Source organism: Oenanthe melanoleuca, chromosome 4 (genome assembly GCF_029582105.1).
Source record: "Oenanthe melanoleuca isolate GR-GAL-2019-014 chromosome 4, OMel1.0, whole genome shotgun sequence".
Lineage (NCBI taxonomy): Eukaryota > Metazoa > Chordata > Aves > Passeriformes > Muscicapidae > Oenanthe > Oenanthe melanoleuca.
In genome coordinates this window covers 6,261,618-6,288,974 of record NC_079337.1, presented here as the reverse complement: position 1 = coordinate 6,288,974, position 27,357 = coordinate 6,261,618, and the positions used below count along the sequence as shown (strand labels likewise).

The window sequence follows — 27,357 nt, the reverse complement described above, 5'->3', positions numbered from 1 at the left end:
CTTCCTGTGGCTTGAAGGGGGAATACCACCTCTGCTGCCTGCAGTAAATCCTGCTCCTCCTTCTGCATTGACCTTGGTGTCTGCAGAGCTGTTCCTCTCACACATTCCTCCTCCTCTGTCCAGCTGCAGCTGCTGTTTCACAGGGTTTCTTTTTTCCTTTCCTTAAATCTGTTATCCCAGAGGCACTACCATCATCACTGATGGGCTTGGCCTTGGGTCCATCTTGGCTGGCAGTGCCTGTTGGACATGGGGGAAGCTTCCAGGAGCTCTCCACTGGTCTTTTTTTAGGGCTTTGTCACACAAAACCAATACACTTGGCATGTATCTTCTGCTTGCATTATTAATACAGAAACACAAGGCAGAAATTTTGTCCAGTGAAAGGTTTCTGCCTTTCTCTACAACAGCAAAAGGCTGTTGCATAAGCAGAGAAAACAAATCAAAAATTATCCTAAGGATGTTTCTTTTCTCTCAAGGTACATAATCATCCCCATTCTACAATGGCAAAGTTTAAACATACCAAATGCCAAAAAATGAGTATAGAAAACTTTAAGACATACTCACTATTAGCAATAAATTATTAAAAACATCTGCATGTGAGGATACATGGCAGGGAAACACAAGGAGTCATATAAACAATGCTCTATGATTTATCCTAATACTGGGAATTGCAGGATGAAGGCTTTTAATCAGGTGGTCTTTAGCTACAACTCTGCTGCTTGGGAAGCAAACACATGCATAAATGTTTTTAACAAAAGCATAATACAGCATGTGCCATAAGATGAGCCTTCATTTTACAACAAAATAAGTTTACATTCATCATAGCTGTACACATGTAAAGTTACAAAGACTTTCATAGATTCAGTTCTGCTTGCAATGGTAATTTCTTTTTTACATTTCTGTGTTTAAATTTATGTACCAACTTCCAGAACACAGATAAAGGCAGACACCAAAAGGATTTCCCAGTGAATCATTTCTGCAGAAGGAGCATAATAAGCTCTTTGAGACACAAATCTGTCTTTATTTTCATGTGTTATATAGCATGAAGCTACCAACAATAAATCCTAAGACAGGAAAATAAGCAAACATAGCAGTTGATTCCATCTCAGTTTTTCTGCATACTTTTAGCAAGGAGTGAATTACTGGATACAGAGTGGCAACATTTGAGGGAGACATAACTACTACAAAGCAATGATAGAAGAATAAAGAGGAAAAGCTTGATGCCACCCAGCTCCTTCACACTTCAGAGTGAAGGAGGCTGTGACTGCTCAGCTGCAATTTGGATGTAGAACAGAGGCTGGTGGGTTGGTACTGAGTGACACTCACTGGGATCTTTAATGACAAGCTGCCACATAAAACAGGACAATGCAAACTGATGAATCACACAGACTAACAAGGAGGTGCTGAAGATGAGTAGCCCAACCCCAAGCAAGAAAAATAATTGGCAAGATGAAAAGACATTCCCATTTACTGTGCATATGGGAAGGAGATGTGAGTTTATGGCTTCCTATTGGAAACACAACACCCTGGTAAGCAGGACTGTAAGCACGTCTGTGACATGTCACATGTTGTTTAACTGCTAATTCAAGCCCAAATTCTGCACCTTCTAGATCCCAAAGCAGTTTCAAGCAAAGAAGATGCCCTGGCTTTAGTGAATTCTTTTCCACTGACATTAGGATCACAGGCTCTCAGGATTTCTAAGCATATTTGTTTAAATTGAATGCAGCACCACAAAAATCCAGAGGCATTTTGAAGAATTTCCTTTTATTCATCCAACTATAATCTCTAAACAATTCCCTGTTCAGCAGTTTAAGCACTTTAGATGTGTTCTGCACATTATCAGGCCAGATACACTGTCAATGATATTAGATGAGCCCAGTGCCAGCCCTTCACTGGCCAAGCTATTTTTTCCCAAAAAATAACAATAAATAAAAATTGCCAGGTTTTATAACAGTGTCCAGAATTCCTATGTATCCAAACCACTATCCCCAAAGCCAATCACAGCTTTATACTCAGAATCCTTTAGCTGCAGTTAAGGAAGTCACTCACACTGTGTGCTCTGCATAGTAACAAATGATGAAGGAAACACTCTGCAGTCTCTTCCACTTGCGAAGGTGTCTGTACCTTACATGACAAACCAGGATTATATGATGCACCATCACTAGAATTCTTTGCCTAAATGCTTAGGAATCTCAGCTAGATTCATTGCTATACTCTAATTCATTTGTACAACAATAAAGCTATCTTTTTAACAATAGGGTGCAGATTCAATAATATACTGGATGTAGTATTTGAAATAATAGAAAACAGATTAATCAACTTCTGCAGAAGCTACTCAAACCACAATATTCATGTAAGTCAAGATGTCCTGTTTTTGTTTTTTGAAGTAAAAGGACGAAGACTGGTACATTTGCATTGTTCCTTCACCAGACAGCTAGTGCCTGCCTAGAACAGTGACATCCTACATTCATTTTGTCAGAAAGCACAGCTTCTGTATGCTGATGTTTCTGGATATAGTCACTGGAGAGGGTGAAAATGAGCAGTTTGGAAGATGCAAAAATGTCGTATTTCTTTCATACACTATCAAGAGCTGAAACAGTGAATTAGGTCAGGATGATCATCAATTCCTGCTATGGCAGCACTTGTTCTTGACCAGAATGGGTCAGTAAAGGAGCTGTTTCCTTCCAGGTGAAACTCTGGGTAGACACTCATGTCCATACCAGAACTCAATAGCAGAGCTCTCCATTTGTTTTACAAACAAGTGTATTCTTAAAATAGATTATTTAAAGAAAGAGTTTTAAAGGTCCAAATGGTGAAACTGTCTCAGTTTATGTGCTGTGTTGAAAAAGTCAGGCTTGGCACATGTTTCTCATTAACAGTGCAATTTCCCTAGAAATTCCCAGATTCTCCTTTGCAATAGGGTATTATAGAAGGCCCCTAATTTTAGCTCTTGAGTCTGAAAGGGTGGCACATACATAAGTACTGCTGAGTGAATGCTGCTGAAATGCCTATGATTATGTGGAATGCTAAAGAAAGTGGGCTTTCTTGGCATATACAACATCATTAAAATCTTCAAAAAAAGGTCTAAAAGCAAGGGAGTCTTATAGATATTTGTGTAATGCATTTCACATATGTAGCATTCACACTGCCACCTTACACATCTGTCAGTGCAGCCAGGTGACAGCGTGAGATCCAGGATCCCAGTCACATAACCTGTTGCAAAATGGTCAGAGGTAAAAGTTATTCCCTCTTTGCAACCTGTTGCAAAATGGTCAGGGCTAAAAGCTGTTCCCTCTGCAACCCAGTGCGTTGTCTGTGCCCAAAGCTTAGGACAATGTTAGCACATCTAGGTTAACCCTAGAACCTGGATACCTACAATTTAAAAAAATTTATTATTACTTCTGAATAGGGAGAAGTAAAATGGGCCAAAGACATTACATAGTTTATCTAGCACTCGTTAAAACAGAAGTGTTGTATGCTTTCATCTGACTTTCTCAATTTCAAGCAGATTAAATCACTTTTGAACTGCTTGCTTGTTTTTTGAGAACAGCCTTCAAGATGAGGTAATTGAAGGAAACCTATCAATTTAGTATATATTTTCAAGTTAATAATGTTGACATACTGTTCAAATAAACCCCCAATTTAGAACAATCTGTTTTTAGACAAGCCCTCCATTTTAACCTCCACATGGAAGGAAAATTAAGTGACTTCCTCATCTCACTTAATAGAGAACATATGTTCAAAGATAATACTGTGGGCTTGCTCTGAGAAGCTGTTCCTCCTCTGACAGAGATGCTGGGAGCTCACAGAGTAACACTGATACATAAGGAATGGACAAGTTGCCATAAATCTCACTCATGGCAGAGCTCACTTCAGAAGAAAACACTGCTGATTCAAAACACACACACGTACACAAACACAAACAAAAGCATCCTGGCAACAGGTGAAAAAAGGAGCTGATATCTACTGGAAAGATCAGAACTAAATACCACCTCAACCCGAATTTTTTGGAGGGGTCTGAGGGATAGTATTTAAGACACAGATAGAGGATGGAAAGAAGAAAGGGATCTCTACCACTACAAAGCACAAAAAGCAGCTCTGGAATAAAACTGTTTTAAATCCTTGCATTATGAACTCTGGAACAATTTGAGATGGAAATGTTATGGTAATATCAACAGTCATTTTCACTTATTTTATAAATATTTATGTAGCTCAGATTTACTTTTATAGCTTACAGAAAGGATGTAATTGTCACTTGCTTCTCCAAGTCTCAATTTTTCAATCTACAAAAGAAAGCCAATTCACCTGCCAGGGCCATTGTACTTGATGCTGGAAAAGTCACTAATAAAACTCACATTCTTTTGAATCCCAGTCAATGCACTGATTAATCAGGCTGTGCCCAGAAACAAGCACACACTTCATTTACATCTGGAAACAAATCAAAGCCACTTCATTCTATTTTGCTCAATGCCATGCCCTTGGTCACTAAGGTGGCAGCCAAGTACAATCACTTACAGCCAGTAATAGAAGAAAAACAAAGATTCATCACCAGATATAATTCATATTTCTTTGCAGATTTGTCTGAGCCTAAAAAGCCATCAAACCTTTCAAGTTCATCCCAACCAAATCAATGACAAGAATCACTGACTAATTTTTCAGTATGCTTTGGCACATCCCGTGTTAGAGCCACTTGCCTAAAATCCAGAAAATATAAGTTGTCTTAACAGGAGGAAGGAACAAAACTACATGGATAAAAACAGGCCACATGAGAACCCTGAAAGCTACATTCTCTGTTCATTCTGTGCAAATCATCATTCAGCTCACAAAAACACATTCAGGAGATATATTTTACATCAGAGGAATGCTGTCCTGGAAGACACAGCTAATATAGCCTAGACCATCCCCTCAAAGTCACCACTTAGAGTCAATCTTATCAGTCAGTTCAGGATCAGTCTTTGTACCTCCAGCTGACAACTGCACAGATATCCCAAAGCCTGAACACCTGGAACAAGTAAGGGTAAGCAGATCACGACAGAGGCATAGGCTGAACAATGTAACATTCACTTACAATTCAGAAGGACAAACAAAAACCAAACCAAACAAACACAGACACACATCACAAACAAAAGACTGTTCACAAAGATTTTACAAATAAGCTCTTAATGGTGAAAAACGAAGATATCCTTACATCTTGGAATTCCTGGAAAGAAACATGCTCAATAGCTCAGTAATTTAGATGTTCATATAAGTCCAAAATCTTTCTTGGCCAAGATCTGAACTCCAAGCCACAGGTTGTCTGTTACTGCTGTTGCTGTGTGTGTCCTAAGTATTTATCAAGACACAAAGAACAACAGTTTGATCATTAGGGATCCCTCAGCATTGATGCCACAAGAAAGGGACCACTTCACATGCATTAACTTGTGTTTGAAACACAGACCTCAGCCAGAGTCTGAATGTCCTACAGTATTTATGCACAATCCCTTGCTTGAGAACAGACTTGATACTCAGTGCAGATCATGTCAAAGGGGAAAGCTTAACCTTATTATGCCAACCCCTGGCACAGCAGTAACAAAAGATGTCGTCTGTATGAAATGTGCCTACTCGGACCAATTCCTCAGCCACATAAATTTTGATGCTTCAAGTACCAGCATATGACCGACGCATAATCCTGAGCTTCCACTCTATGAAACAGAGGTTTGGAAATGAAGCAGGTGGAATACTTTATTCTGCATTCCTAGGTAAACTTTGTATACAAGTTTCTGAAAGATGACAACCTCAAATGTAGACATTGGAGCATAGAAATGAAAGCTTTGTGAAAAACATTTCACAAAAAAAAAAAAAAACAAACAAAAAACCAACCAACGAACCAAAGACAAAAAAGAAAAACCGAACAAAACCCCTCTTCTGTATATTCCAAAAGACATTTGTGGTTTTTTAAGCCTTGCAATACATTTATGTCATTCCGCACTTTTGTCATGGTGCCATAATTTCAGCCAGGACAGGGTTAATTTTAGCAATAGCCAGGAGAGGGCATGGCCAGGACACAGAGGATATTCTGTACCACCTCACACCATTGCTGGGAGCAAGGGAAAAAGACTCTATCCAGTAAGAAAGGGATCCATTCATTTGAGAAAACAAATGTGGCAGAGGAAGTCATCCTGTATTTCTGTTATCAGAGGGGTGTCCCCATGTGAAACATTTCTTTTCTTATACCTGTTGTTATTATTATTGTTGTCGTTACTGTTCATTTCTCACTGTTGTTCTCAGTAAATTATTCTTATCTCAGCCCATGATCTTTGCTTTTCATGTCTCTAACTGGAAGCTATGGGGGAGCAGCGTGTGGTTTTTAGTGGGAGTACTAAATTGGAGACCACCATTCCTAAACCATGACACATGTGCATGTATATTATACAATAATCTTAAATGTAAGGTGTTTTAGTCTGCCATATTGCTTGGAAATCCTTGCAGATCAGTGTACAATGTGTTGCCTAGGCTTAAAAACAAAGCTTGGTATATCAGGGTGAAGAGGAGATTAACCGTAGCGTCAGAACATATGTAGGATGAGTTATCAAAGAATGAATTTATAAGCTCCAGCTGGTTTGTCACAGATGTTTCTTCAAAAATACAAAATTATCAACCATTAAGCCACAGAGTTCAACAAACATGGAACCTTGATAAATGCAAAAGCTAGAATTTTTAATTTTTTCATCACTGATAACGAAAAATACAAGTCAGTTTGAAATTAAATTGTCATAAAGTACATCCTAGGTTTCTATAACTCAAAAGATAACTTAAAATATTTTTTTTTAAACCATTTGGTAGAGATTTTTGTTTTAGCAGAACTGTTTACAGCCTATCCCTATAAAATGGATCAGTCTAGCACCAGTAAATATTACTAAGCAAAGGACAAACAAGTTAGGAGTAAGAAAGAAGCACAGCAGCTGCCCCTGTATGCACACTGAAAAACTATTTATTCTAGTGTTCTAGTTCTGAAGTAGCACTTTAAAGTGTGTAGAGAATTATGTCCTGGGCACTCAGCAATTGTTGCTTAATGTAGGAGTCCTTGTCTATATTCTACCCCTGACAAAGTGAGCAAGAGAAAACACCAAGCAAGCTATAAACAAACAGTGATGTGTCTGCAGAAGGCACTACCTCCATTACCAGGAGGACTGAAAAGGTACCTTGCAGTCCTTCTTATTCACAGGTCACTCTTATTGCCAGGCCTAAAGGCTCCCAGGATCCAGGAGTTTCCTACTCTAGAGTTTAGTCTCCTTAGCAGCTGGTCACACACCAAGTCCAGTAGGTTTCTGTGCACTGTTCAAAATACTCTTTTAGAAAATGGTACCATGGAACTCCAGGGACTGGAAGAGTATCTTAAAGAGAACCAAGAGTATTGATGTTTCACAAAGCATTCTTTCCACTGTCTTCTGTATGTTTGAACATAAGTTTATTACTATTTATAGCAGTAGAAATTATGACACTTAAAAAAAAAGCCTTTGAAGATCTGGAGTCCAATGCTTACAGATACTATCTTTTGTATCTAGTACTTTAAAAGGAAATTAAGATAACCCAGAAAAGAAATGGAATAAACACACAGCTGGTAGTCAGATCTAGGAGATTTTTAATAGTGCTAATATAATATGAAGCAGCACATTTTCCAAATGCTGTTTGCATCTTAATATCATAAACTTTTAGCTGACAATTATGAAATATTCAAACACAAAGTTTGCAATACCCTTTTCAAAGCTGATTCATAATCATTATTAGGAATTATCCATGTAGTTAATTCCAACATTTGCTAAAAACCTTTTACAATATTTTCGCTTTGAAAACTAACACGAGGAATCAGTTATAAGCTTTAGTTTAAGTGACCTTATCTCTTCTTGTTGCACAATACCAAAATGGGCCTAATCCTCTCCCCTATCTGCACAGTCTCTCCCTTCTGCACTGTCTTTTAAAGCCAAGTTGGATCAGCCAGCTGCAGGCTCCTCTGATTTAGAGATCTAGGAAAAAACTCACTTCCTTTTTGGAATGAGTCCCTCTTGCCTTTCTCATTTTAACAGTCCCAATGTAACCACAAGGTTATTCTCCACTCTCACACCGAGATTTGGCCCTTTGACATTTTGAGTCATGCTAAGTAGTCCATTTGTCTTTAACAAGATTACTCCTTGATTATCTCTTTGGAAGGCAATTGATCAATCAATACTAATTAATTCATTTAGACAAAGGACCTAGCATCCAAATGCATGTATTCAAAATTGAATGTCACATTTACCTTCAAGTTTTTAAATAGTTTTAGTAAGGAATCTACAGAAGTGAATATCTTATTAGGTGCCAATAGCTTCATTACAAAATATTAATCACCTTTATGGCTTCTTCTTACTAGTGCCTGAAGTGAAACTGATTTGAAATATGAACAGCAGAATTAGAAAAGACTGACTTCCTGCAGCTTTAGCTCTCACACTGGATTCTCCCATGCCCACAAAAACACTGAACTGACAGAAGCAATCAGGGCAATTCATACCATTGCTGCCACCTACAGATTATCTGGTAACAGATAAGGGCTGAACTGACACTCACTGTCCTAATGAGAGCACTGATAGATAGCTGGAAAGGAGAGATGGATTATATTTTCATGAAGCTTGTAGAAATCAAGTGGCTTAAAGACTGATCTCCATCATCAGCTTTGGCTGAAATTGAGTGAAAGAAATGAAATAACACAATTCAAGAATGGCTTCAAAAATTATTAGGGGAGGGATAAGCACCAGCAATTACAATCTCAGTCTCATTTCCTAAGAAACTAGACTAATAATGTTTTGTTTATTATCATATACGCATGTATAACTTTTCAAACAGGTTAGATCATTATAAATTCCTACTGCAATATTTTTCACATTTTATTTTTATTAGGAGAAACTGAGAACCTTTTTAAATGAGTATGACCTAGTAGCTCGAGGAGCCTTACCAGGCCGTACTCAGAAAAAACATGGAACTGTTGAATTCCTCAGTCTGAGGGGTTTAATTCCCCTCAATAACACTGCTCAAGACCCTGCAGAATGACTGTCCTGCAAATACTTGCAGTTTCCCTCTCAGCTCACAGAAACCTCACAGTTTACCACTTGACTGTCATTCCAGGGGAGATTTTATTCCAGACCATCCCATACCCAGAAGGCACAAGGTCAGCGAGTCTCAGAGTATTTTTCACCACGTTACTCCATTATTTTGAAGAGTGTGACCAGACCCATTTTAGCAAATTCAGGAGGACTCTTGGGAAATTTGACATTTACTAAACTCCTGCTGTGCTGAGATTTCAATTAGTTTATTTTCCTTTCTTCAGCTGACAGCAGCTGATCTAGCTAACCAGCTTCAGAATCTCTGCTAAACTTTACTGAGCCCTATCCTGAAGGAGTTACTTCATGTCTTTGACATTAAAGAAAGCTTCAGCAGACTAGGATTCCAACTTTGTCCTGCTACTTACTGTACCATAGCCATTTGTTAGTGATATATTTAATGAGGTCAGCATAACTCAGCATAATGTACTCCTAAATATATTTAGTATTGATTTCCTCCTCTTCTCTAGCAAAGTAATGTTGGACGGACTGCCAAAATATTAATTCATTTTCCAGGCAGTTTTCTCTTCCTAAGGTTGATTCCAACAGTTAGATTTAGAAAATTTCATCTATCATCTCCAAAAATGTACTCTGCATCCAGGTGCCCTACTGTTTCTGCCTCCTGGTATCCTTTTCCTCACACTAGAAAGCTGGGCTCTGAGCTCCTGACAGTTATTTTCTTCAGCATTAAACTCTGTATTCAGCATTTGCCTTTTCTTTTAGGTACTGCCAGTGAACAACCTACTTCTCCTCAGCAGCAGGCCAAATCAGCCCTCATCCAACCGACTGTGAGGACATTTTAAGCTCAGAAATGCTTTCCTCAAATACTCACAGAAGTATATTTTTCCCAGGAAATCTTATCATTAATTTCATAGTTTTTGGCTAAAACATGTCAGCTAGCATCTGTTCACAAGCCTGCATAAGGCACACTCTCTATTTTATACAGATGGCATTACATTATTTTTATCAGCCTTTGTATAAGATAACACATTTTCATCCAGCTTCAACAAAACATTAAAGTAGGTAAATTGACCAATGTATTTCAGCATCTCCCAGACACAACAGCAGCTAGCTGGGAAGAATCTTCCCATCTTGATCCACAGGTATCACTTACAAGGCAGCTTAAGGTTTGCTAAGTTTTCCATACGACAGCATTAAACAGTATCAAAAAACCCCCAAAAAACACCAAACCCTAAACCCTAAACAACAAACAAACCCACAAGTACACCATCTTTCTTTCATCCCACAGGAGAACTCCAAAATGGAAAAGGATCATTTGGAATCAGCAATACTAGCATGCAGAGTTTCCTTTAAATATAATCACAAACATTTTTTATTTATGAGTTTGGAATAAAAAATGCCAAGAATTCAGGAAACCCAGAAGATACCAAACCAACAGTAATTTCAGTTTTGATGCTCTCCTCGCATGTCATGTTTTCTGTGCCATTTGGTGTGTTAACATCAAACATAAATTAGAAATACAGTCAGTGCAATCAAATCAGCTTTCTGAAACATTCCCTTTCACTTTCTCAAATACACATCACTAATTGCATGTTAATTTCTGTACTTTCATTATAAACCAGGAATTTTCTCTCCTTGTTTACTAATTCTAGTGTATTTAATTAGCTGCATTGATAGACATTTGCCTCCATAGGATCTATTCTTAATGAGACTGGAAAAAGCATCCAAAGCTCTGTGATAAGCTGTTCTGAAAGCACACTCTGCTTTTCCCAAATGTCTCTTCCCAGCTTCTTTTAACTTCTCTCTCCTTCCATCTTGTAGCTTACTCCTAAATATTTCTAAACTGATCTAGCAAAAAAGCACAGTCTAATATTTCACAGGTGCACTCCTGCTCTTGAGGGTAAATGTATCACCCTGTCATCACTATGGTCAACACATTCCTCACAATCACATTATCAGCTGCTTTTGTTGTTTCTGTCCTTACGGAGTGGTTGGGAATGCACACAACTGCCATGTGAAAGACTTCCAGGTGCAAGGTTATAGCTTTGCATCTGTTTTGCTTCTCATGAGAGTTTTTTTTTCTCTCCAATCTTTATAGGATTTCCATGTGGCCTTATTATGTTATCACTGGCAAATGAAATATACATAGTCTTTAAAAGAAGAGAAAATACTATGAGAGTGAAAGCAATGCTGGATTACAAGATTAAGGTGATTTTCCCAGGGCTTCATTAATAGAAACACTTTAAATAAATTATTCCAGGCTTATACTTCACAATGATTATGCTACCCAGCACTCTCAGCTATCCTTATTTTCTTTTTTCTTCCAGTTATGTATCTCGAAAGTTTCTTTTACCTAAAACCCAAGAGCAATCTTTCTTATAAGACATCAGTGTAAGAGGCAATCATCACTTAGACAACTCCATATGTGAATTGCCAAATGATTTCCAACAACACTTCCGATTCTCAGTTTAATTTTAAGGAAAATAATGTCATCCCTTCAGGACCTTAGTGGCAGTTGCATCCACATCTGGACTTTGCTCTCTTATAAAATATGGGAAACAAAATCTCCTCTACATCTGAATCCAACCCTGGAAGTGAGGAGAGCCCTCAAAGCACACTACCAACTACAGATTCTGGATTAGATATTTTAGATTACAAATCAATAAGGGAGAATGACACTGTGAGTACAGATGCAGTCCTCAGTTAATCCTTCTGTTATTACATTACAGGCAGCTGTCACAGAAGGTTACAACTAAAATCTTGAAGGTTTTTTTAGAAGAGGAAAAAACCTGATTCTAAATTGAGAGAATTCATTTTCAAGCCCTATGCAATTCACTTGTTGCAAATGAAAGGGGTTTTTGTTTCATCTGAACTTATTTTTAAAGGATCCCTTCTCATCAATTTCATCAGCACCTCAACAGTATTAGTTGTAGGTTTACTTGGATAAACACATAAATGGAAATTTCATGACAAATTTTTAGGCTTTGTCACTGAGCTTTTATAGAACGTCATGATCTGTCTCTTTAATTGTCCTACCTATCACAGTTTGTTTAATGCAATTATCTTCATTCTTCATTGTGTGAGGTAGACAAGAGCATTTGCCTTCTTTAACCTCTCCAAGTATCTTCATTTTCCAGAATTCATTCACAAACAGAAACCATTAGAGGATGGTTTGGGGATTTTTTGGTTATTAGTGTAACAGTGATAGTAAGTGAGATGTACTAGTGAAAACTAAAACTGAAGGTATCATTTGCAAAGGTAAGCTTTGCAGAAACTGTGCTTTAAGGAACATTTTAAATTAAGGTAGATTAGTAATTTCCTTATAAAAGATGAGAGACCTTCAGAAATACTATGCATATGGGCTTTAAGAGCACTCCCTGATGCTGATTAATGTTTGAAATTGAACAACATAGCTCAACATAACCATCATGAAGAGGTCAACCTAAGTAGATCTCAATAATGTCACTGCAAGAAGTTTGGATTGATTAATTCCTTTACAAGAGAAATGGGTGGTTAAAAGGTAGATAAGGCAGATGGCTGAAAAGACAAAGTACTCAGTATTTGAGACATTAAAAGTTCTGTCCCCATCCAGATCACAGAGCAGCTGTCAGTCACCAGGTCACAAATTGTCTGACATTGCTTCTTTGGAATTTGTCAGTCAGCACTGATTCACCACTTTCCTTCTCATAAGAGGATTATTTATTTCTTAATGTAGCTATTTATTTTTAAATAATTATATAGGTGAATTCTCAGTAATTATACTTTCTTCAGAAATTCCTCAGACTACCAAGACCCATATTTCTAATAAGGGGGTGATTTCTAAATAAAATCAAAAGAAATTCTGCCCTTATATCCTACAAAGGAGTGATTGACAGCTCAAGAAAGTATATTAAATACTGTCCTTGGAAAGACTGCTTTTGATCAGGAAGTTTACAATTACAGTAGGCAAGCAGCAAGGCTACCGCACTTTGTGCCCAAAACCCGATGCCTAATTACCTCAGCCAAACATCCTGTCCCATAAAGCAGGTTTATGAATCATCCTAACCCCTAAATAATGCTTCAATTTTTGATTAATTTTGATGGAGAAAAAGAATGCTTTCTTCATCATTTTTTCACAGTTCAGCAGGCAAACACCCATTTGTTGCAAACTAATCTTATAGTGAAGAGCTTTCATGACACAAAATACTGTTTTATGCTGTCTGTAAATCTAAGTGATAAATCTAAGCCTATCCTGTGCTTAAGCACTTCAGCCAAAAGAAAATATGGCCTTTGGTATATCTGTGTGTTTCAGAATCTGTATTTCTTAAGCACCAATGTTTTACCCTGTCTCTCAAGTTGATATGCTTAGTTGCACTATTCTGGGCTAATGCAAGAATTAGGTTAGTCACCAAGAAAGGAATTTCAGTGTAGAACATCAAATTCTGAAAGTTATGATTAATATAAAAAGACACTCAGAACCAAAAGGAACAGAAAATTAGCTTCTCCATCTTTTAAAAAAATCTATTTCTACCAAGGTTTTACACATTACTGAACAGATTGTTGGGAGTATTCATTGTTGGTCTTTTGGAAGCAGAGAAATTATATTCCTCTAGCTTCTTTTTTTAATTATTATTATAAAAATTTTCTATCTACCAGTTACAGGAGCTCAGTATATTTAGCTGAGATTGTGGGTAACTTCAATATAATCTTAAGTAGCTACCTGAGAGAAAAATCTCTTATAAAAGTTAGAAAGGGTTTTGCACTAATCTGTGGGAATGGACATTTATCTTCTTAATCATAAGAATTTTATGTGGGTTACAAAACAAATAGCAGATTCCTTCTCCTTGGCACAATTCAGGAAAGTCAGGTTCGGCTGTTAGAATCAAACAAAATTTAATTTAATGCTGAAAACTACCAATATGTCTAAAACACTGCTTGTTTCAGGCAGTCCATTAAAGATGCTGACAGCTATTATCTGACAGTGAAAGTAACAGGCTTACAATTAACTAAGCATTGCAGAGTTCAGACTGCAAAAGGAAAATTGAAGATATTTTAATGGAAAAAGCTTTTCCTGAATGTTTAAAAAATCCTGTCTAATTTACCAAATGGTTAGGTGTCTTAAACCCACTAGAGAGTTCTTCACTTTTTGGTGCTACACACTGAACAGGATTATAGACGTGTTAATTCCATTGAAGTTTGTGCAAACATAAGGGAGGAAGACTACTGTGTTATGAGCAAATTTACTCCAGGAAAGCAGAGTTCCAAGTATCTGACCTGAAAATGTTGACACTTAAGATGCAAATAACCACAAACACAGTAATACTTCAAGAGTGAGGGGAGAAAACAGGGGAAGCACAAAACCCAACCATGATTGTCTCACAAACCATACGGCAGAGAGAGCAAGATTTCCACACAAAAAGCAAGCTCTAAATTCAGTGGTCTTTTCTGGGTGCTCTGAGATTTATGTAGAACCTGGAATCTTTGCTCTAGAGATCAGGGCCACCAGCAGTGGACTCTGTACCTCCAATCAGTCGTTGAGATGTATTTTTTTGTGGGCATGGTAAGAAAACTAACTCAGCTTTATGCTGTTTTATATTTGTTGATAACAGAGACAACACCAAGAGTTCTTGTACAAGTGTGGTAGAATTATTTGTGATGAAGAAGTAGATGAAATTTTATCCCTTAGAAATTGATATCTGGCATTTTTATTGAAAGAAGCCATGACATCTGTAAATTTAAACTACTTATACTAGTGGCAAAATGATGCCCTCAATGTTTGGAGTAAGTCCTGTTTTATTTTCATGACTTACAAGTATTACACACAGGCAAGCAGACAGATTCTCACATTGTATCTGAGAGTGTTATCTGTAGTGTTTCTCAAAGTTAGGATGAACTTCAGTGCTGAGATTTCCATGGGAATACACAATGCCAAAGCTCTAATCTCCCAAAGCCCTGATATACATGCTCAAAATCAAACATGAGTTTTGAACAGCAGAATAAATTTATAGATGCACTTACATTTAGGTGAGTGCCTCAGTGCATGGTTGAATACAGGCCTAGATATTTTTGCTCACTGAGGATGTTTTTTATTTCAGCATGTCACTGATAAGAACTTTATCTGAGCAGATTTTTTTATACTTTTCTATGTGTGGATTATGCTTAAATAAGTAGACAGATAGACACACACATAGATAGATATTTTCCCCTAACTATGACAGACACATGAAAGAAACACTGTCCTGTCAAGCTCTATTCTAAATTAATTTCTTCTGACTACCATAAAATATTAATGATGTAGAAGGTATTTCATGAGAAAAGCATATGTGTTAAAATTCGAGACAGGAAATATTAGAAAAATTGTCACCTTTCAATTAAAAATAAAGAAATATTAATCTGTAGGGAGAATGTAAAGACTTAGTGACTCAAAGAGCATGCATTAATGAAAGCAAAACTACCTAACAGGAATTGCTGAGCAATCGCACATAAAAATGACCTGCATAAACAATTTGGTAATTATTGCAGAAACCACCATTAAAATGGAAATCTATAAAAATAATCTGTCTGAAGCATTTCACTGAATTTGCATATTTATTGTCTCTTAATTACTTTTGAATAACAGGTTTAATTTTCACCTAAAAATGGTATATGTTAATCTACAAATATAATTTAATTCTTTGCACTTCCCTACACTTAGTTACACAGAAAAACAGAAAATCACCATGGAAAATTTATGTGATTACATTATTTCATTATTCTTGTTAACACCTGTAGGCTAGTTTCTCCACAGATACAAACTAGTTCACTAGTTCACTAATCTCAATTGAAGCAGTTTTTTTGCCAGCTGAGCAGCTAGCCTTGTTCTTTTTGTTTTCTTTTGTTTCAATAACCACGTGGGGGTAATATGGAAATGCAGATATGAGAGTTCTTAGAGAAACGATTAATATTGCTTTATAACATAGTTGTGTTTTTAAGCTGAACTGCAAAATCAGGCATGAAAAATCAGATTCTGGAGTTAACTCACTTTGGACTATTTCTTTAACATAGAATCCTCTTTCACCTGAGGCATTCAGAAATCCCCTTTGTATTCCCAAGGGTTTCCTACAAGCTCTGCTGTCACAGCACATCTGAAGTAACAGCTAACGTCTGGATAGTACTATGGCTTCATTTTCCTAACAAGATACAAATTCTTGGATAGAGTAGAAAAGCTCAAAATTATTCTCAGTAGTGTGGGAGGAACTAATAACTCAAGGAATATGACATTTTTATTAAGCACCATAGCCTAGGTTTCCTCAGGAACCAGCTTTAATAATTTGGTAGTACATTGCTCTGAAGGGATTAATATTATTTACTTATAAGCATGGCTCAAAGCAGGACTGCTAACACATCCTGTACTCTTTCATCAGCTCTGCATCCGATTTGGGCTACACATAATTCAGAAGAATCATCACAGAGTGATTTCCCAAGTATCTATGTGCCTCCGAGCACAGGCAAGGGAAAACTCGACCATGCATTAAAAATGGCCTTTAATATCACAGTACACCTTTTAAAATGCTTCCTTAAACTAATTCAGGAAAGCAGATGAGCAATTCTGTCTGTTTGTTCAGGAAAATATTGCAAATTCTACACTGTCAGGTATAAGAGGATCAAACTGGGGCCATCATCAGTATTAATCAGTATTAATCACTGCTCTCGATATAGATTTTACTTTGCATTTTCCATGTTTTTTTAAATATTTGATAACAGTCCTGACTGCTCACTGTTGATAGTCAGAGGATGGCAGACTTTTAAGAAAATGGCAGAGCCGTAACACTTCAAAACAGAGCATTAAGATAGAAATAATATATTCAAATGTGTTCTTAATGTGTCATTGATGAAGCTAATCTTATTTAAGTTATAATAACTTCAAAATGCCTTTAGAAATATCTAATTTTAAAGGTATATCAGCATCAAATTCTTACAGAATCTAACATGGAGTTATCAAACATCTACAGACATGACAACTGAGCAGAAGCAATATTTCTTCCTATTTTAAATTTGTTTAATTTTTGTTTGATTGTCAGAAGGATTCATGCCTATGGAGGTTCAACAATAGGTTTAAGAATCCTACTTTTAGGCACTTTAAGACTTAGGAAAGGTGACTGATCACGCCTTCTCATAGTGTGAATTTAGGGAGGAATTTTATGTTTAAATGAAATTATGTCTTATCCAGTGGAGTGTGCTTGGTATTTTGTGTAAGATCATGAGCACAAAACCTCCAAAAGAAGCTCCAAACCTGTCTGTACTGGGGAGGGAGGGAGGAAGGAAGGCAATAGGAGTAAAGTTGCATTAAGGGTAAATACAGGAATACATGTAGACAATAGGAGATACCAAAATGTTCTCTCATACAAAAGGGAAAGTTCCTTTGAGTTAATAATTATCTCAGTTATTATTAGGAGAAGGAAGTAGCTGGTCTCAGCCAAGAAGAAGGAAACCAGAAAACAATTTCTTCATTTACATCATCTCAATCTACTTCAGAGAGTCACTCAGATGATTAACTACCTTGGGTCTGCTGCTGATCATAGAAATATTTTCCTTGACACCTCAATAAGTATGGTTTAGAGATTACAGATTTTTAGGATTTTCCACAGCAGAGAGCCAGAAATGAAAGAGATATTGTCATGTCAAAAATAATGGCTGGTAGCAACTGCTGCCTCTCTCTATTTAGGCTGCAGACACACCCCTGCAAACTGGCACTGGAGTAGGTACTTTTTGTAAAAAGAGGATTGCTGCTGCCTGAGAACACCAGTAACAGAGTTCAGAACACTTCATAATGCTGCAAATAAATAAATCAATACACAGTTATTGTAACACAAAAACACTGTTAATGCACAACACGCAGAAAACAGGAAAAAGATGAGAAAATAGCATTATAGGCCTCCAGGTTTAGTACAGCCATTATTGTACCTGGTTCTATTTCATCAGTGAAACATTTTGAGATGCGCATGAAGGTGAAAATGCTTGGTTTGGCTTGAGTCAGTATGAGAATATAGTATCATCCCAAGATTAAGATCCTGCTCTTCTTCCCTGACTTTCATTCCCAGTCACAAAACAGATTTTTAAGAAAGGTCATTTCAGTGATCCAGTTTACTGTACTTCCTAAATAACACTATATTGACAGATCTGAGGAGGCAGGCAATTTAAGCACAAGACACATGGAAACAACCCATTTAGGGAAAAAAAACAGTTTCCTAATTTGGCTTTAATGGGGGAAACCAGTGTCTGGCAGGCCTGCACATTTAGCTTACATGTATTTTCAAAAAGCTGAGTTTAGTTACTTCACTGGCAGCATACCTTGGTGCTCATTAATTACCTATTTTTGCAAAATAAACCTTACTAATGACCCTTCTTTATCTTTTCTGAGCCAATACAACATCATTCTGCTACCTGAAGGGGCTGTCTTGCTTTTTTCATTCATTCCTTTCTTCCTGCTTCAGCTCCCTCCAAATCACAGAGAATGATTCACTTTTTTTGCTAGGCAAGTTTTCTCCGGTTTCGTGAGTGGAACTAGATTATAATAGGACCAAATATACACAATCAGTAACAAGGAAGCAAACCAGAATATGTGGCCAGGAGAAAGGGGAAATTGAGTTGACCCTTTCAGCACTGCAAGCCACTAAACCAGTTCAACATCAGAACAAGAACAAAGCCTTCCTCTGACTGAAGATAATAACCAATGGCTTAGTGGCCGTAATATTACGTAATATTATGGCTAGTGGCCGTAATATTTGCCCAAACAGCTAAATTTAACAGTTTTTCAGAGAAACTCTTGTCATGTTTTTTATGTTCTGGGTATAAAGGGTATATGTGGAAAGAACTGCAGTTCTCAGTAAGATAAACCCATCTTCTTGGCAATGAAAGCAATAATCTGCACCATGATAGGCAGTAGCAGCAGAGAATATCACCGGTGTCCTTTGTAACCCTGATAGCAATCAATGAGGAGATGCAGCTAAGAATGTGCTTTTTGGGCTTAGATCACTACAGAGGATTTCCTGAGATGGAGGAGCTCCTCTCCCTGCCCCACTGCCCTCTCACTGAACTCCTTATCCCCTGAACTGCCTTCTAGGGCATACAAGCCTCCACTTCCACCAAATGTGTGGTGGCTCAGTGTTCTTCCTTGGGAAAAGCAGCACTGCTTTTGGCCACAGAGCAGGGAGGGTGAACATTTCCACTAGAGAAACACAACCACAGGGAGAATATCAACCCAGCCCTATGAGAAAGCCAAAGGGAAAGGGAAGAAGAAAAAGGCAATAGGGGTGCTGTTATGCTCAGAGCCAGACTGTGCAGGCTGTGACGGAGCACAGCAAAGTTGAGTGCCACAGATACAATCCTGGCACTGCAGGAGCCAGCAACTGTATCATGTACATTTTGAACTGAACTATTACCATGTCTCACCATATGCTGAATTACCCACTGCTGATAGCAAGGATCCTTCAGATGTTGTTTTCAAGCATGAGAAAGGGGTCCAGGACTGGCTGGGCTTTGTCTGAAGATTGTGGGAGGATAATGGCCACAGGAAAGAACCACAGCTGTTCCCATCTTAACATCTGCAGGTTTACTTCCATTACTGTGTGACTCCTCTGGGCATAAAGAACCAATGTTTTGAATGGTGCCCCGCAGATACTTTTCTAAACATAAGATGATTCTACATGAGCTGTATCCTCAGTTTTCTTGAGGGTTTTCTTGAGCAGAAGGATCAAGCAAGTCTTAATCTGGTTAAATTTTGTTATGGATCCAGACTGATGCCAATTAAGCCACAAGCATATATGTCTGACTTCTGTGGTACAGCAACATGCCATGTGAGTCTACAGCAAGAACCAGCAGCCCAGAGTGTCAAAAAAGTATTTTCAGACCTATTAAAATATTTAATTTCAGGTGCTCCTGTGAAATTCTAGAAAATCTAAATGTAGCCACAAAAGGATTTATTTTCTAAGGACATCATCTTATTGGGCGCATTTGAAGCAAAGTGGCTGCTGAGCCCTGGGGAAAGAGCACTGTGTAGCTCTGAGGGCTCCAGGCACTCAGCAGTGCAGGGTGTGCTGCCACCTCTTGGCCATTTCCTCAAAAAAATCCTTATCCACATTTTTTAAAACCTCATTAGTGCACAACATTGTTTCCTTTTTCATAAAATCCTTCTCTTGGAAATTCTCTCTCCCTTCTTTTAACTTAGAGGTATCTGGATATTGGATATTTAATATCTTTTGTTGTATTTGATTATTAGGCCATTTTCTTTTTTAACAATGCTAAGAAGACTTCGTGCTTGATTTATTTGAAATAAAAACATTATTGCAGTTTTATTCACACTTGCAACAACACTGATTTTTTTGTCTGCAACATTTAGACATTGTTATCCTGGAGATATATTAAATATGTCCTTCTTTAAATTAGGTGTCAAAATAATAATAACAACCAATAACCCTGCTCTGAACCATAAGACTGAAAACCAATATCCTCAGAAATCGACAGCTTTCATTATGAGACAAAAATCACCAACATCCACTCAGTCCAACAGATTTTAAACACAGGGGATTGATTTTCCTCCTGTGAAAAAGATGCACACCTCGCATTTTTGTGAAGTCAACAGGAGTTCTGAATGAAAAGATCACATTTGCTACTCCTCTGTATGAATTACTGAATTTCACTTAGCTTCCTATTCACATGTAAGATTTGCATGCAGCTCATATTCTAGGGAGAAAAGGAAAAATGCCAGTTCTGAAAATTTCCAAAGGTCTTATTCTCTGGCAATAGGAATTGCAGGAGAACAGACAACACCTTGTCAGGCAACAGAGAGTAAACTAGTATATTTACTTTTATAACTTTAAATCTGTATCAGTTTAAATCATACAGGACTCAAAGTCACCACTCACTTCTCTTCTCTGAGGTCACAACCTTCTTAGTGGGACCTGTTGCAATAGCTCAAGCGTTAATTAATGATTTTGTACTAAAAGAGAGTAGATTCAGACTAGATATAAGGAAGACATTTTTCATATGATCATGATGAAACAATGGCACAGGCTCCCCAGACAGGTGGTGGATGCCCCATCCCTGGAGATATTCAAGGTCAGGTTGGATGGAGCTCTGAGCACAGTGGAAGATGTCCCTGCTGTTGGACTAGATGAACTTTGAAGGTCCCTTACAAACCAAACCATTCTAGAATAACACTTTTGTAGAAAGGTGAGGAAACTGGGGATTTTCAGACAGGTTAAGAAGCAGACTTGGGTTCCTTCAATAACTGCTCTTTTTCCTCCATTTCCCTAATGATTTTACATCCCTCCAGCCAGAAAGAGAATGTTCATGTGAGGATTCCCCAGAGTATCGGATATATTTTTAGTTTAGTGACAAAATTTTTTGCAAAATTTCTCAGAGGGTAAAAGGCCAGGGATTACTTTGACTGCTGCATTGGACCATTATGGTTGCATTTTCAAAGCTATCCTTGCATTGGCAACACAAATCCTGTAATTGTTATAGAATTAGTGTGCATAACTTTTCAAATGCAGCTTTGAAAATGGAGCCAAGGAATATCACTTGTGTGCACTTTCTGGAATTAATGTAGGCTCTGATTAATGGCCAGTTGTTCAACAAGCATGTTGTATACGCATCTTCTGATGTCCTATCTCTAAACACTCAGGCTTGTCTGCATTTCTTTATTATTGGATATTATTAAATAAAATAAATGATAAGACATCTGTTACAACCTAACTCTTCCTTTGCCAATGATAAATACAATTTGTTGAGTCTGCAAACACAATTCCTTAGCTTTTGCCTTGTTTTAATGTCACTTAGGAATAAAGAAAAAAGTGAAAAAAATTAGTATAATGATATTTTTTTAAAATTTAGTTCCACTAGAAACTTCAAGCCTGTGCTGCAGTGATGGAATAAATACAGCACTGACATTGCCAATTCCTTGAGTCTGATTAAACTTTTTCTGCTGTTCTGAACTAAACCAGGTTTTGTATCTTATGACATTATACAATTGCTTCAGGTGAGAACTATTTCCTCCTTCTGTTACTGAGCAGCATCTATTGCAATCATAGTGGTAATTTCAAACTGTAAAAGCTTCAAATTTTTTTATGCCTGTGCTTTTTAACCATGGTTTTAACCACTAAAATCATTAATAATAGTCTTGACATGAAAATAGAGGAAAAGAAAAGAATTTGTCTTATAAGAGAGAGAACATCTAGTTTCTGTAGGTGGATCACATTGAGGCACAATGTGCACTGCCTCTCCAGCACTATCACTTCCCAAGCAGTTCCAGACATGAATGGTGATGTATCACCAGATTCCTGGCACACTTTGAGCCTAGAAATTGGTACCACATAAGCAGGCATTTTCAGGTTTCTAATTTTGGCCTTAAGTGCCCTTATTTTGCATGTGTCATACTAGAAGCTTATAGAGTTATCCTGGTTGGTTTTTATTCCTGACGTCATTCTTTTTTTCTGTTTATACAATAAAGTAAGAACTTGGATGCTGTTGGTATTCTGTGCATCAGCAGGGTGAGAGGGACTCATTAGAAGAGTAATTCTGTTCCCTGTGGTGAATCCTTCTTCTGAATTGCCCTCTAGGTGGTAGAAATCTCTTCCTCCAGCAATTTTGGAGTGTTCTAGGAAGGCTAATCAACCAACACAGGCACTTGCCTTGAAGTGCCTTGAATGAGGTATACGAGAAGCACCACGTTACTAAATAACACCACCCTTGCATGGGTCAAACAGCAATATCTGTTTTTTTATATAAGAAGGGAAATTGTTTTATTAGTTATTGTCATGCTCACATCTAATACAAAGCTGACATGCAGTCAATATAAAAAAACATTTATCCCACAAACCACATTTCAACTATTTCAGGACTAAATCTTTCACTGACCTTTGCTTTCATCTTCACCTTTTGTAAAAATTTTTTAGGATTCAAATATAATCCAACTAGAAAGAAGAGAGCTTATTTCTTTGGTAAGTAATGATAATTTCTCTTGCGTTGGTGTGGTATAAATACAGACAGCATTCAAAAGTCTTACAGCCACTTGTGTAATAAAGTTCTTTTTCAGTGGGATTTAACATCAAATAGTTTTAAAGAACCCATTTATAAAATTTGAATTTCAAATGCTTATTTCGCTGTCAAAAATCTTGTATTATGTTCAGACAGCTGAACTATAAATCCTCCAAATTTTTAAACTGTACTGGCCAAAGAACTGTATCATTCATTAGATGAGGATAGTGACTACCTCATTTAAAATGAATCTTAGTGGATGACATGCTGTAGAGGGAATATTTTTGAGTGTGATGTGAGCCAGAAATAGTTACCTACAGGAAATATCATCGAGGGGTAGTAGATATTAAACAAGGAAAATGCCTGCATGATGATGACTGTAGGAGGTCATTCAGAATTTCCACACAAGCAATATTTCTTATATAGTTTTGACTACAATCCAAATCTTCATACACTCACACACACATATATACATGTATAAAAAATGAACAGCCCATCCTGGGCTATATAATTTAAAACATAAATTAAAAATCCTTACCTATATTAATCCAACAGCTGTGGGCCACTTAGTATGAGAGTCCACCATTATATGTTAGAGGAAATAATATTATTTAAAATATTATATTGTTTATTTTATTATTGTACAATATTATTGTTTAAATACCTTTGTCTTGCAATGTATAGAATAATGAAGGTGTAAATCAGGATCTTATGTCTCATTTGGAACGAAACAGACATTTCTAAAGGTTTTAATCCTCTGAGGACAAAGTAATAATTCAGTTCCAATTTTTGCACATGCCTGTTTCACATTATATTAAAAAATCAATGGGAATGTTCACATGAATAGATTTTAGGCGTATTCATAAAACTGGAAGAACTACAGCCTTAGTATATATGTGAATTGGAGTAGTTTTACAACCAAGTCAAGGAGAATGGTCTGTAATGACTACACATGTGGGGTACACAAGTGCCTACCTGCACGAGAGCAATCACTTCTAAAAGCAACTTAATTCACAACAGCAAGATGGAAGGAGCGGTATGAGATGTTCTTTCAGTGCATGGCTAAGGCAGGAATAAAAGGTTGGTTTCAAATTCAGCCTGGAAACAAGAGGAAAATGCTTTCAGTTACATTTTCATTCTGTCCAGAAGAGTTCTGCTGACATTCAGTATGCACCCACAAATTTTAAGGTATGAGGTACCTCCCATCAGTTGTTCAGATGCAGCAATAAGGTCAAGAGAAGTTTAGAATTTATTACAGAGAAAAGATTGCTGCTGTGGGACATCTCTGGCATCAAGCCCCCAGAGCAGCCCCCTGTAGCTGAACAGTCTCCATTGTTCTCTCAGGTTTCACAGCTGCAAAGGTTGCTTCCTCTTCCAGAAGGCAAAAGCTCTCCTCCTGCTCTCCTGCCTGCAAAGCTGCACAGCAGCTCCACGACAGGAAGAATTTTGCTCTTTGTGGCTCGTTTTGGGGAGGGAGGGGTGCTGGCCTTGCTCATATCGCCCTGCCCAGAACCAATTAACTTGGCCTGAATAGCCCAGTGGGTCTCAGGTGGCCAGGGCTTGATAAGGCGTTTCCTCTCCCTGTGCTGGTTTGGATAAAAGTTATTCGAAGGACACACCTTCTAAATGATGTAACCATTATTTATTTATTCAAAAAACAACTTCTGCCTTATAGATAAGAGTCTGAAGATAGACTAAGAACATATGAATTGAATATTTTGAAGGCTTGTTTAACTGAGTGCATTTCTCAGAGACTCTCTTGTTGGTTCCTAAGAGGAGCCTTCACCTAAGAGTTTCCTTTCATGGAGGGTAAGCATGTTTCCCCAACTCTTTAGGAACTTGATCCCTTTCTACACTGGAATTCCCCTGTGCCCCCTAGCAGGAATCACCTGCTATTCCCAGCTGATGACAGTCAGAAGGCAGGATATTTGTGGCATAAGGAAACTACAGTTTAAACAATTCTCTGGAATTTAAAAAGGAATCTATCCACGCTTAAGCTTGGAGCTGTAGGGCATGGGCTACAGCAGCTCTTAGCAGAAATCAGAGGAGACAAAGAAGGTGCAAAGGGAGATGGAGACAGAACAGGTATTTCAGGAAAGAAACCAAACCTCATTTCATCTACTCTGCTCCTAATGCAGTAGAGCATTCAAAGCAACCTACAGGCATCTGATTACATAATTACCATTGCATACATTTATCCTTGAGTGCCTTCATGGCCTTTTCAAGCAACATGGATGTGAAATTGGGGTGTGACCACGCCAGAAAGCTCAGATATAAAACATGTGAAGAGTAGGCCCAAAACCTGAAGTTTAATCATGAGTAACTTAAAACCACAAAGGCAGTAAAAAGAAACCCTTCTAAAATAAAAAAATATCTAAGAGGGTAATATAGTCCTTCCATGTAATTACTATAATCTCTTACTATTTATGCACAATTGTTCATATTTAGTGCAGTTAAAATAATTAGTTTACCCACAAAACATTCATGTAAACTAGGTACCAGAAAAAAATTGATTTTTTTTTTTATTTTACAAATTTGGTGGCCTGAGAAAGACAATACATTGTTGGTTTGTTTCTGATGAAGTGATGTCCAAATGACCCTATTTTGCTCCTATGGGAAGCGAAACAATTTTGATTTATAGTGATTTAAATTCACAGACCTTCATTGGAAATGTAATCCGACATGCTTCTGAATTCCCACTCTGGCTGTGCACAGACATTATTTTGTCAGTAAGGTAAGCTTTTAATTACTATACTTCCCAAAATAAATGCATCACTCATCAGCAACTAAACAACTAAAACAACACCCAATCTGAATCTAACCTTTTATAAATAGAGTAATAAATTATTATCCACATTAAGAACTACCTTGTTTTCTTAAGTAGATCACAATTTCCTTCACTGCTTTGCTTATTTTTTTGTTTCTGACATGACTTGAAGCACTTTTACTAAAGGAATTGTATCTGCCTTGATTGAAAGAGGATTTGGCAGCAAACTCTGCAATACTATGGTCTGTCCTATCAGATGACACCAGGGCTTAAAACTTTTCACATTCCTTTAGTTACACATTGTAGCAGAGCTCTGCACAACTTCTCACACCTGAATTTTTAGAAACCTTGGGTTTGCTTTCTGCCTGATGCTGAATGAGCACAAAAACTGGCACTTTATTTTGTGGAACAAAATAAAGTAGTTTTTATAGTAGAAAAAAATTACCCTGGCTTACTTCCATCACTGATGCATGTATTACAGTAACATTCACTTTCTTGATGTGCCCACAATCCCTATAAAATGCAGGAAATTCAGGCATTCAAACCAGCAAGCTTAGCAGACTGACACCTAGGCTACCAGTAAAAGATGCCCCCCCTCAAAAAAAAAAAAAAAAAAAAAAAAAAAAAGAAAAAAAGGAGAGGATCTAATATACTCCCCCTAGCATCAGTTAAGGGCCTACCCTTATTCAGGATTCTTAGCTACTGTCTCTCCTCTAGAACAGCTATGTCCCAGCAGCCCCTACTCACTAAAAACAGAAACAAAACAACAACAAAAACCACAAAACAAACAAACAAACAAAACAAAACAAAACAAAACAAAAAAAAAAAAAAAAAAAAACACAAAAAAAAAAAAAAAAAAAAAAAAAAAAACCAAGACAGAAAGTTCACACAGTTTCCCACTTTGCAATACTTAGTTACTGTTTTTGTAGGTGTAAGGGCTTGTTTGAATTCCTGCTCTGGATAAATTGAAGCCTTGAGTTTTGCTCTTTCATGGTTGATGCGAGTTACCTGTTTCTCAGGATACCATCAATGTTTTCTCCTCTCCCTTTGGCTCCAAATATAGAGAACAAGAGATTCAGACCCCCAGCTCCAGGAAAAAGCCCTGACTAGTGTGTTCTGGGAAGACGCAGAAAAACTTGACACTTACTGTTCCTTTATTGTTCCTATTGCTATTTTGCACTGGTGGATCTAGATCCAGCTGCCATTAAAAAAACAAACCATACAAAAAACCAAACAAAATACAAAAAATCCCACCCATAAACCCACAGACCTTCATGCAGTACTTCCAGATTCCTTAATCTATGAGTATGACATCACTTCAAGCTGGTTTTGTGAACATTCTTTATAAATAAATTATTTAATTTCTGACAAAACCACAGACTTGAGAAGGTTGTTTTCTCTTATTTAAGAATGGAAAGACTTGCTTGTCAGACTCAGTAAGATTTTAAAATGCTAATCCATTCTTGGAACATACAGCTGACACTGACAGAATGTTTTATGATGTGATCTCTTGCACCTACTTCCAGC

At 37.3% G+C, this 27,357-nt stretch overlaps 1 protein-coding gene across 1 annotated transcript in view; it reads right to left on the bottom strand.

Annotated features, from left to right (window-relative positions):
• JADE1 (jade family PHD finger 1) overlaps positions 1-24,057 on the bottom strand; it is a 104,621-nt gene extending 80,564 nt beyond the window's left edge. Inside the window, exon 1 of the mRNA XM_056489091.1 lies at positions 24,039-24,057. The gene's annotated coding sequence lies outside the window, so the exon portion shown is untranslated. The remainder of the gene's footprint in view (positions 1-24,038) is intronic.
• Between the last annotated feature and the right edge of the window lie 3,300 nt (positions 24,058-27,357).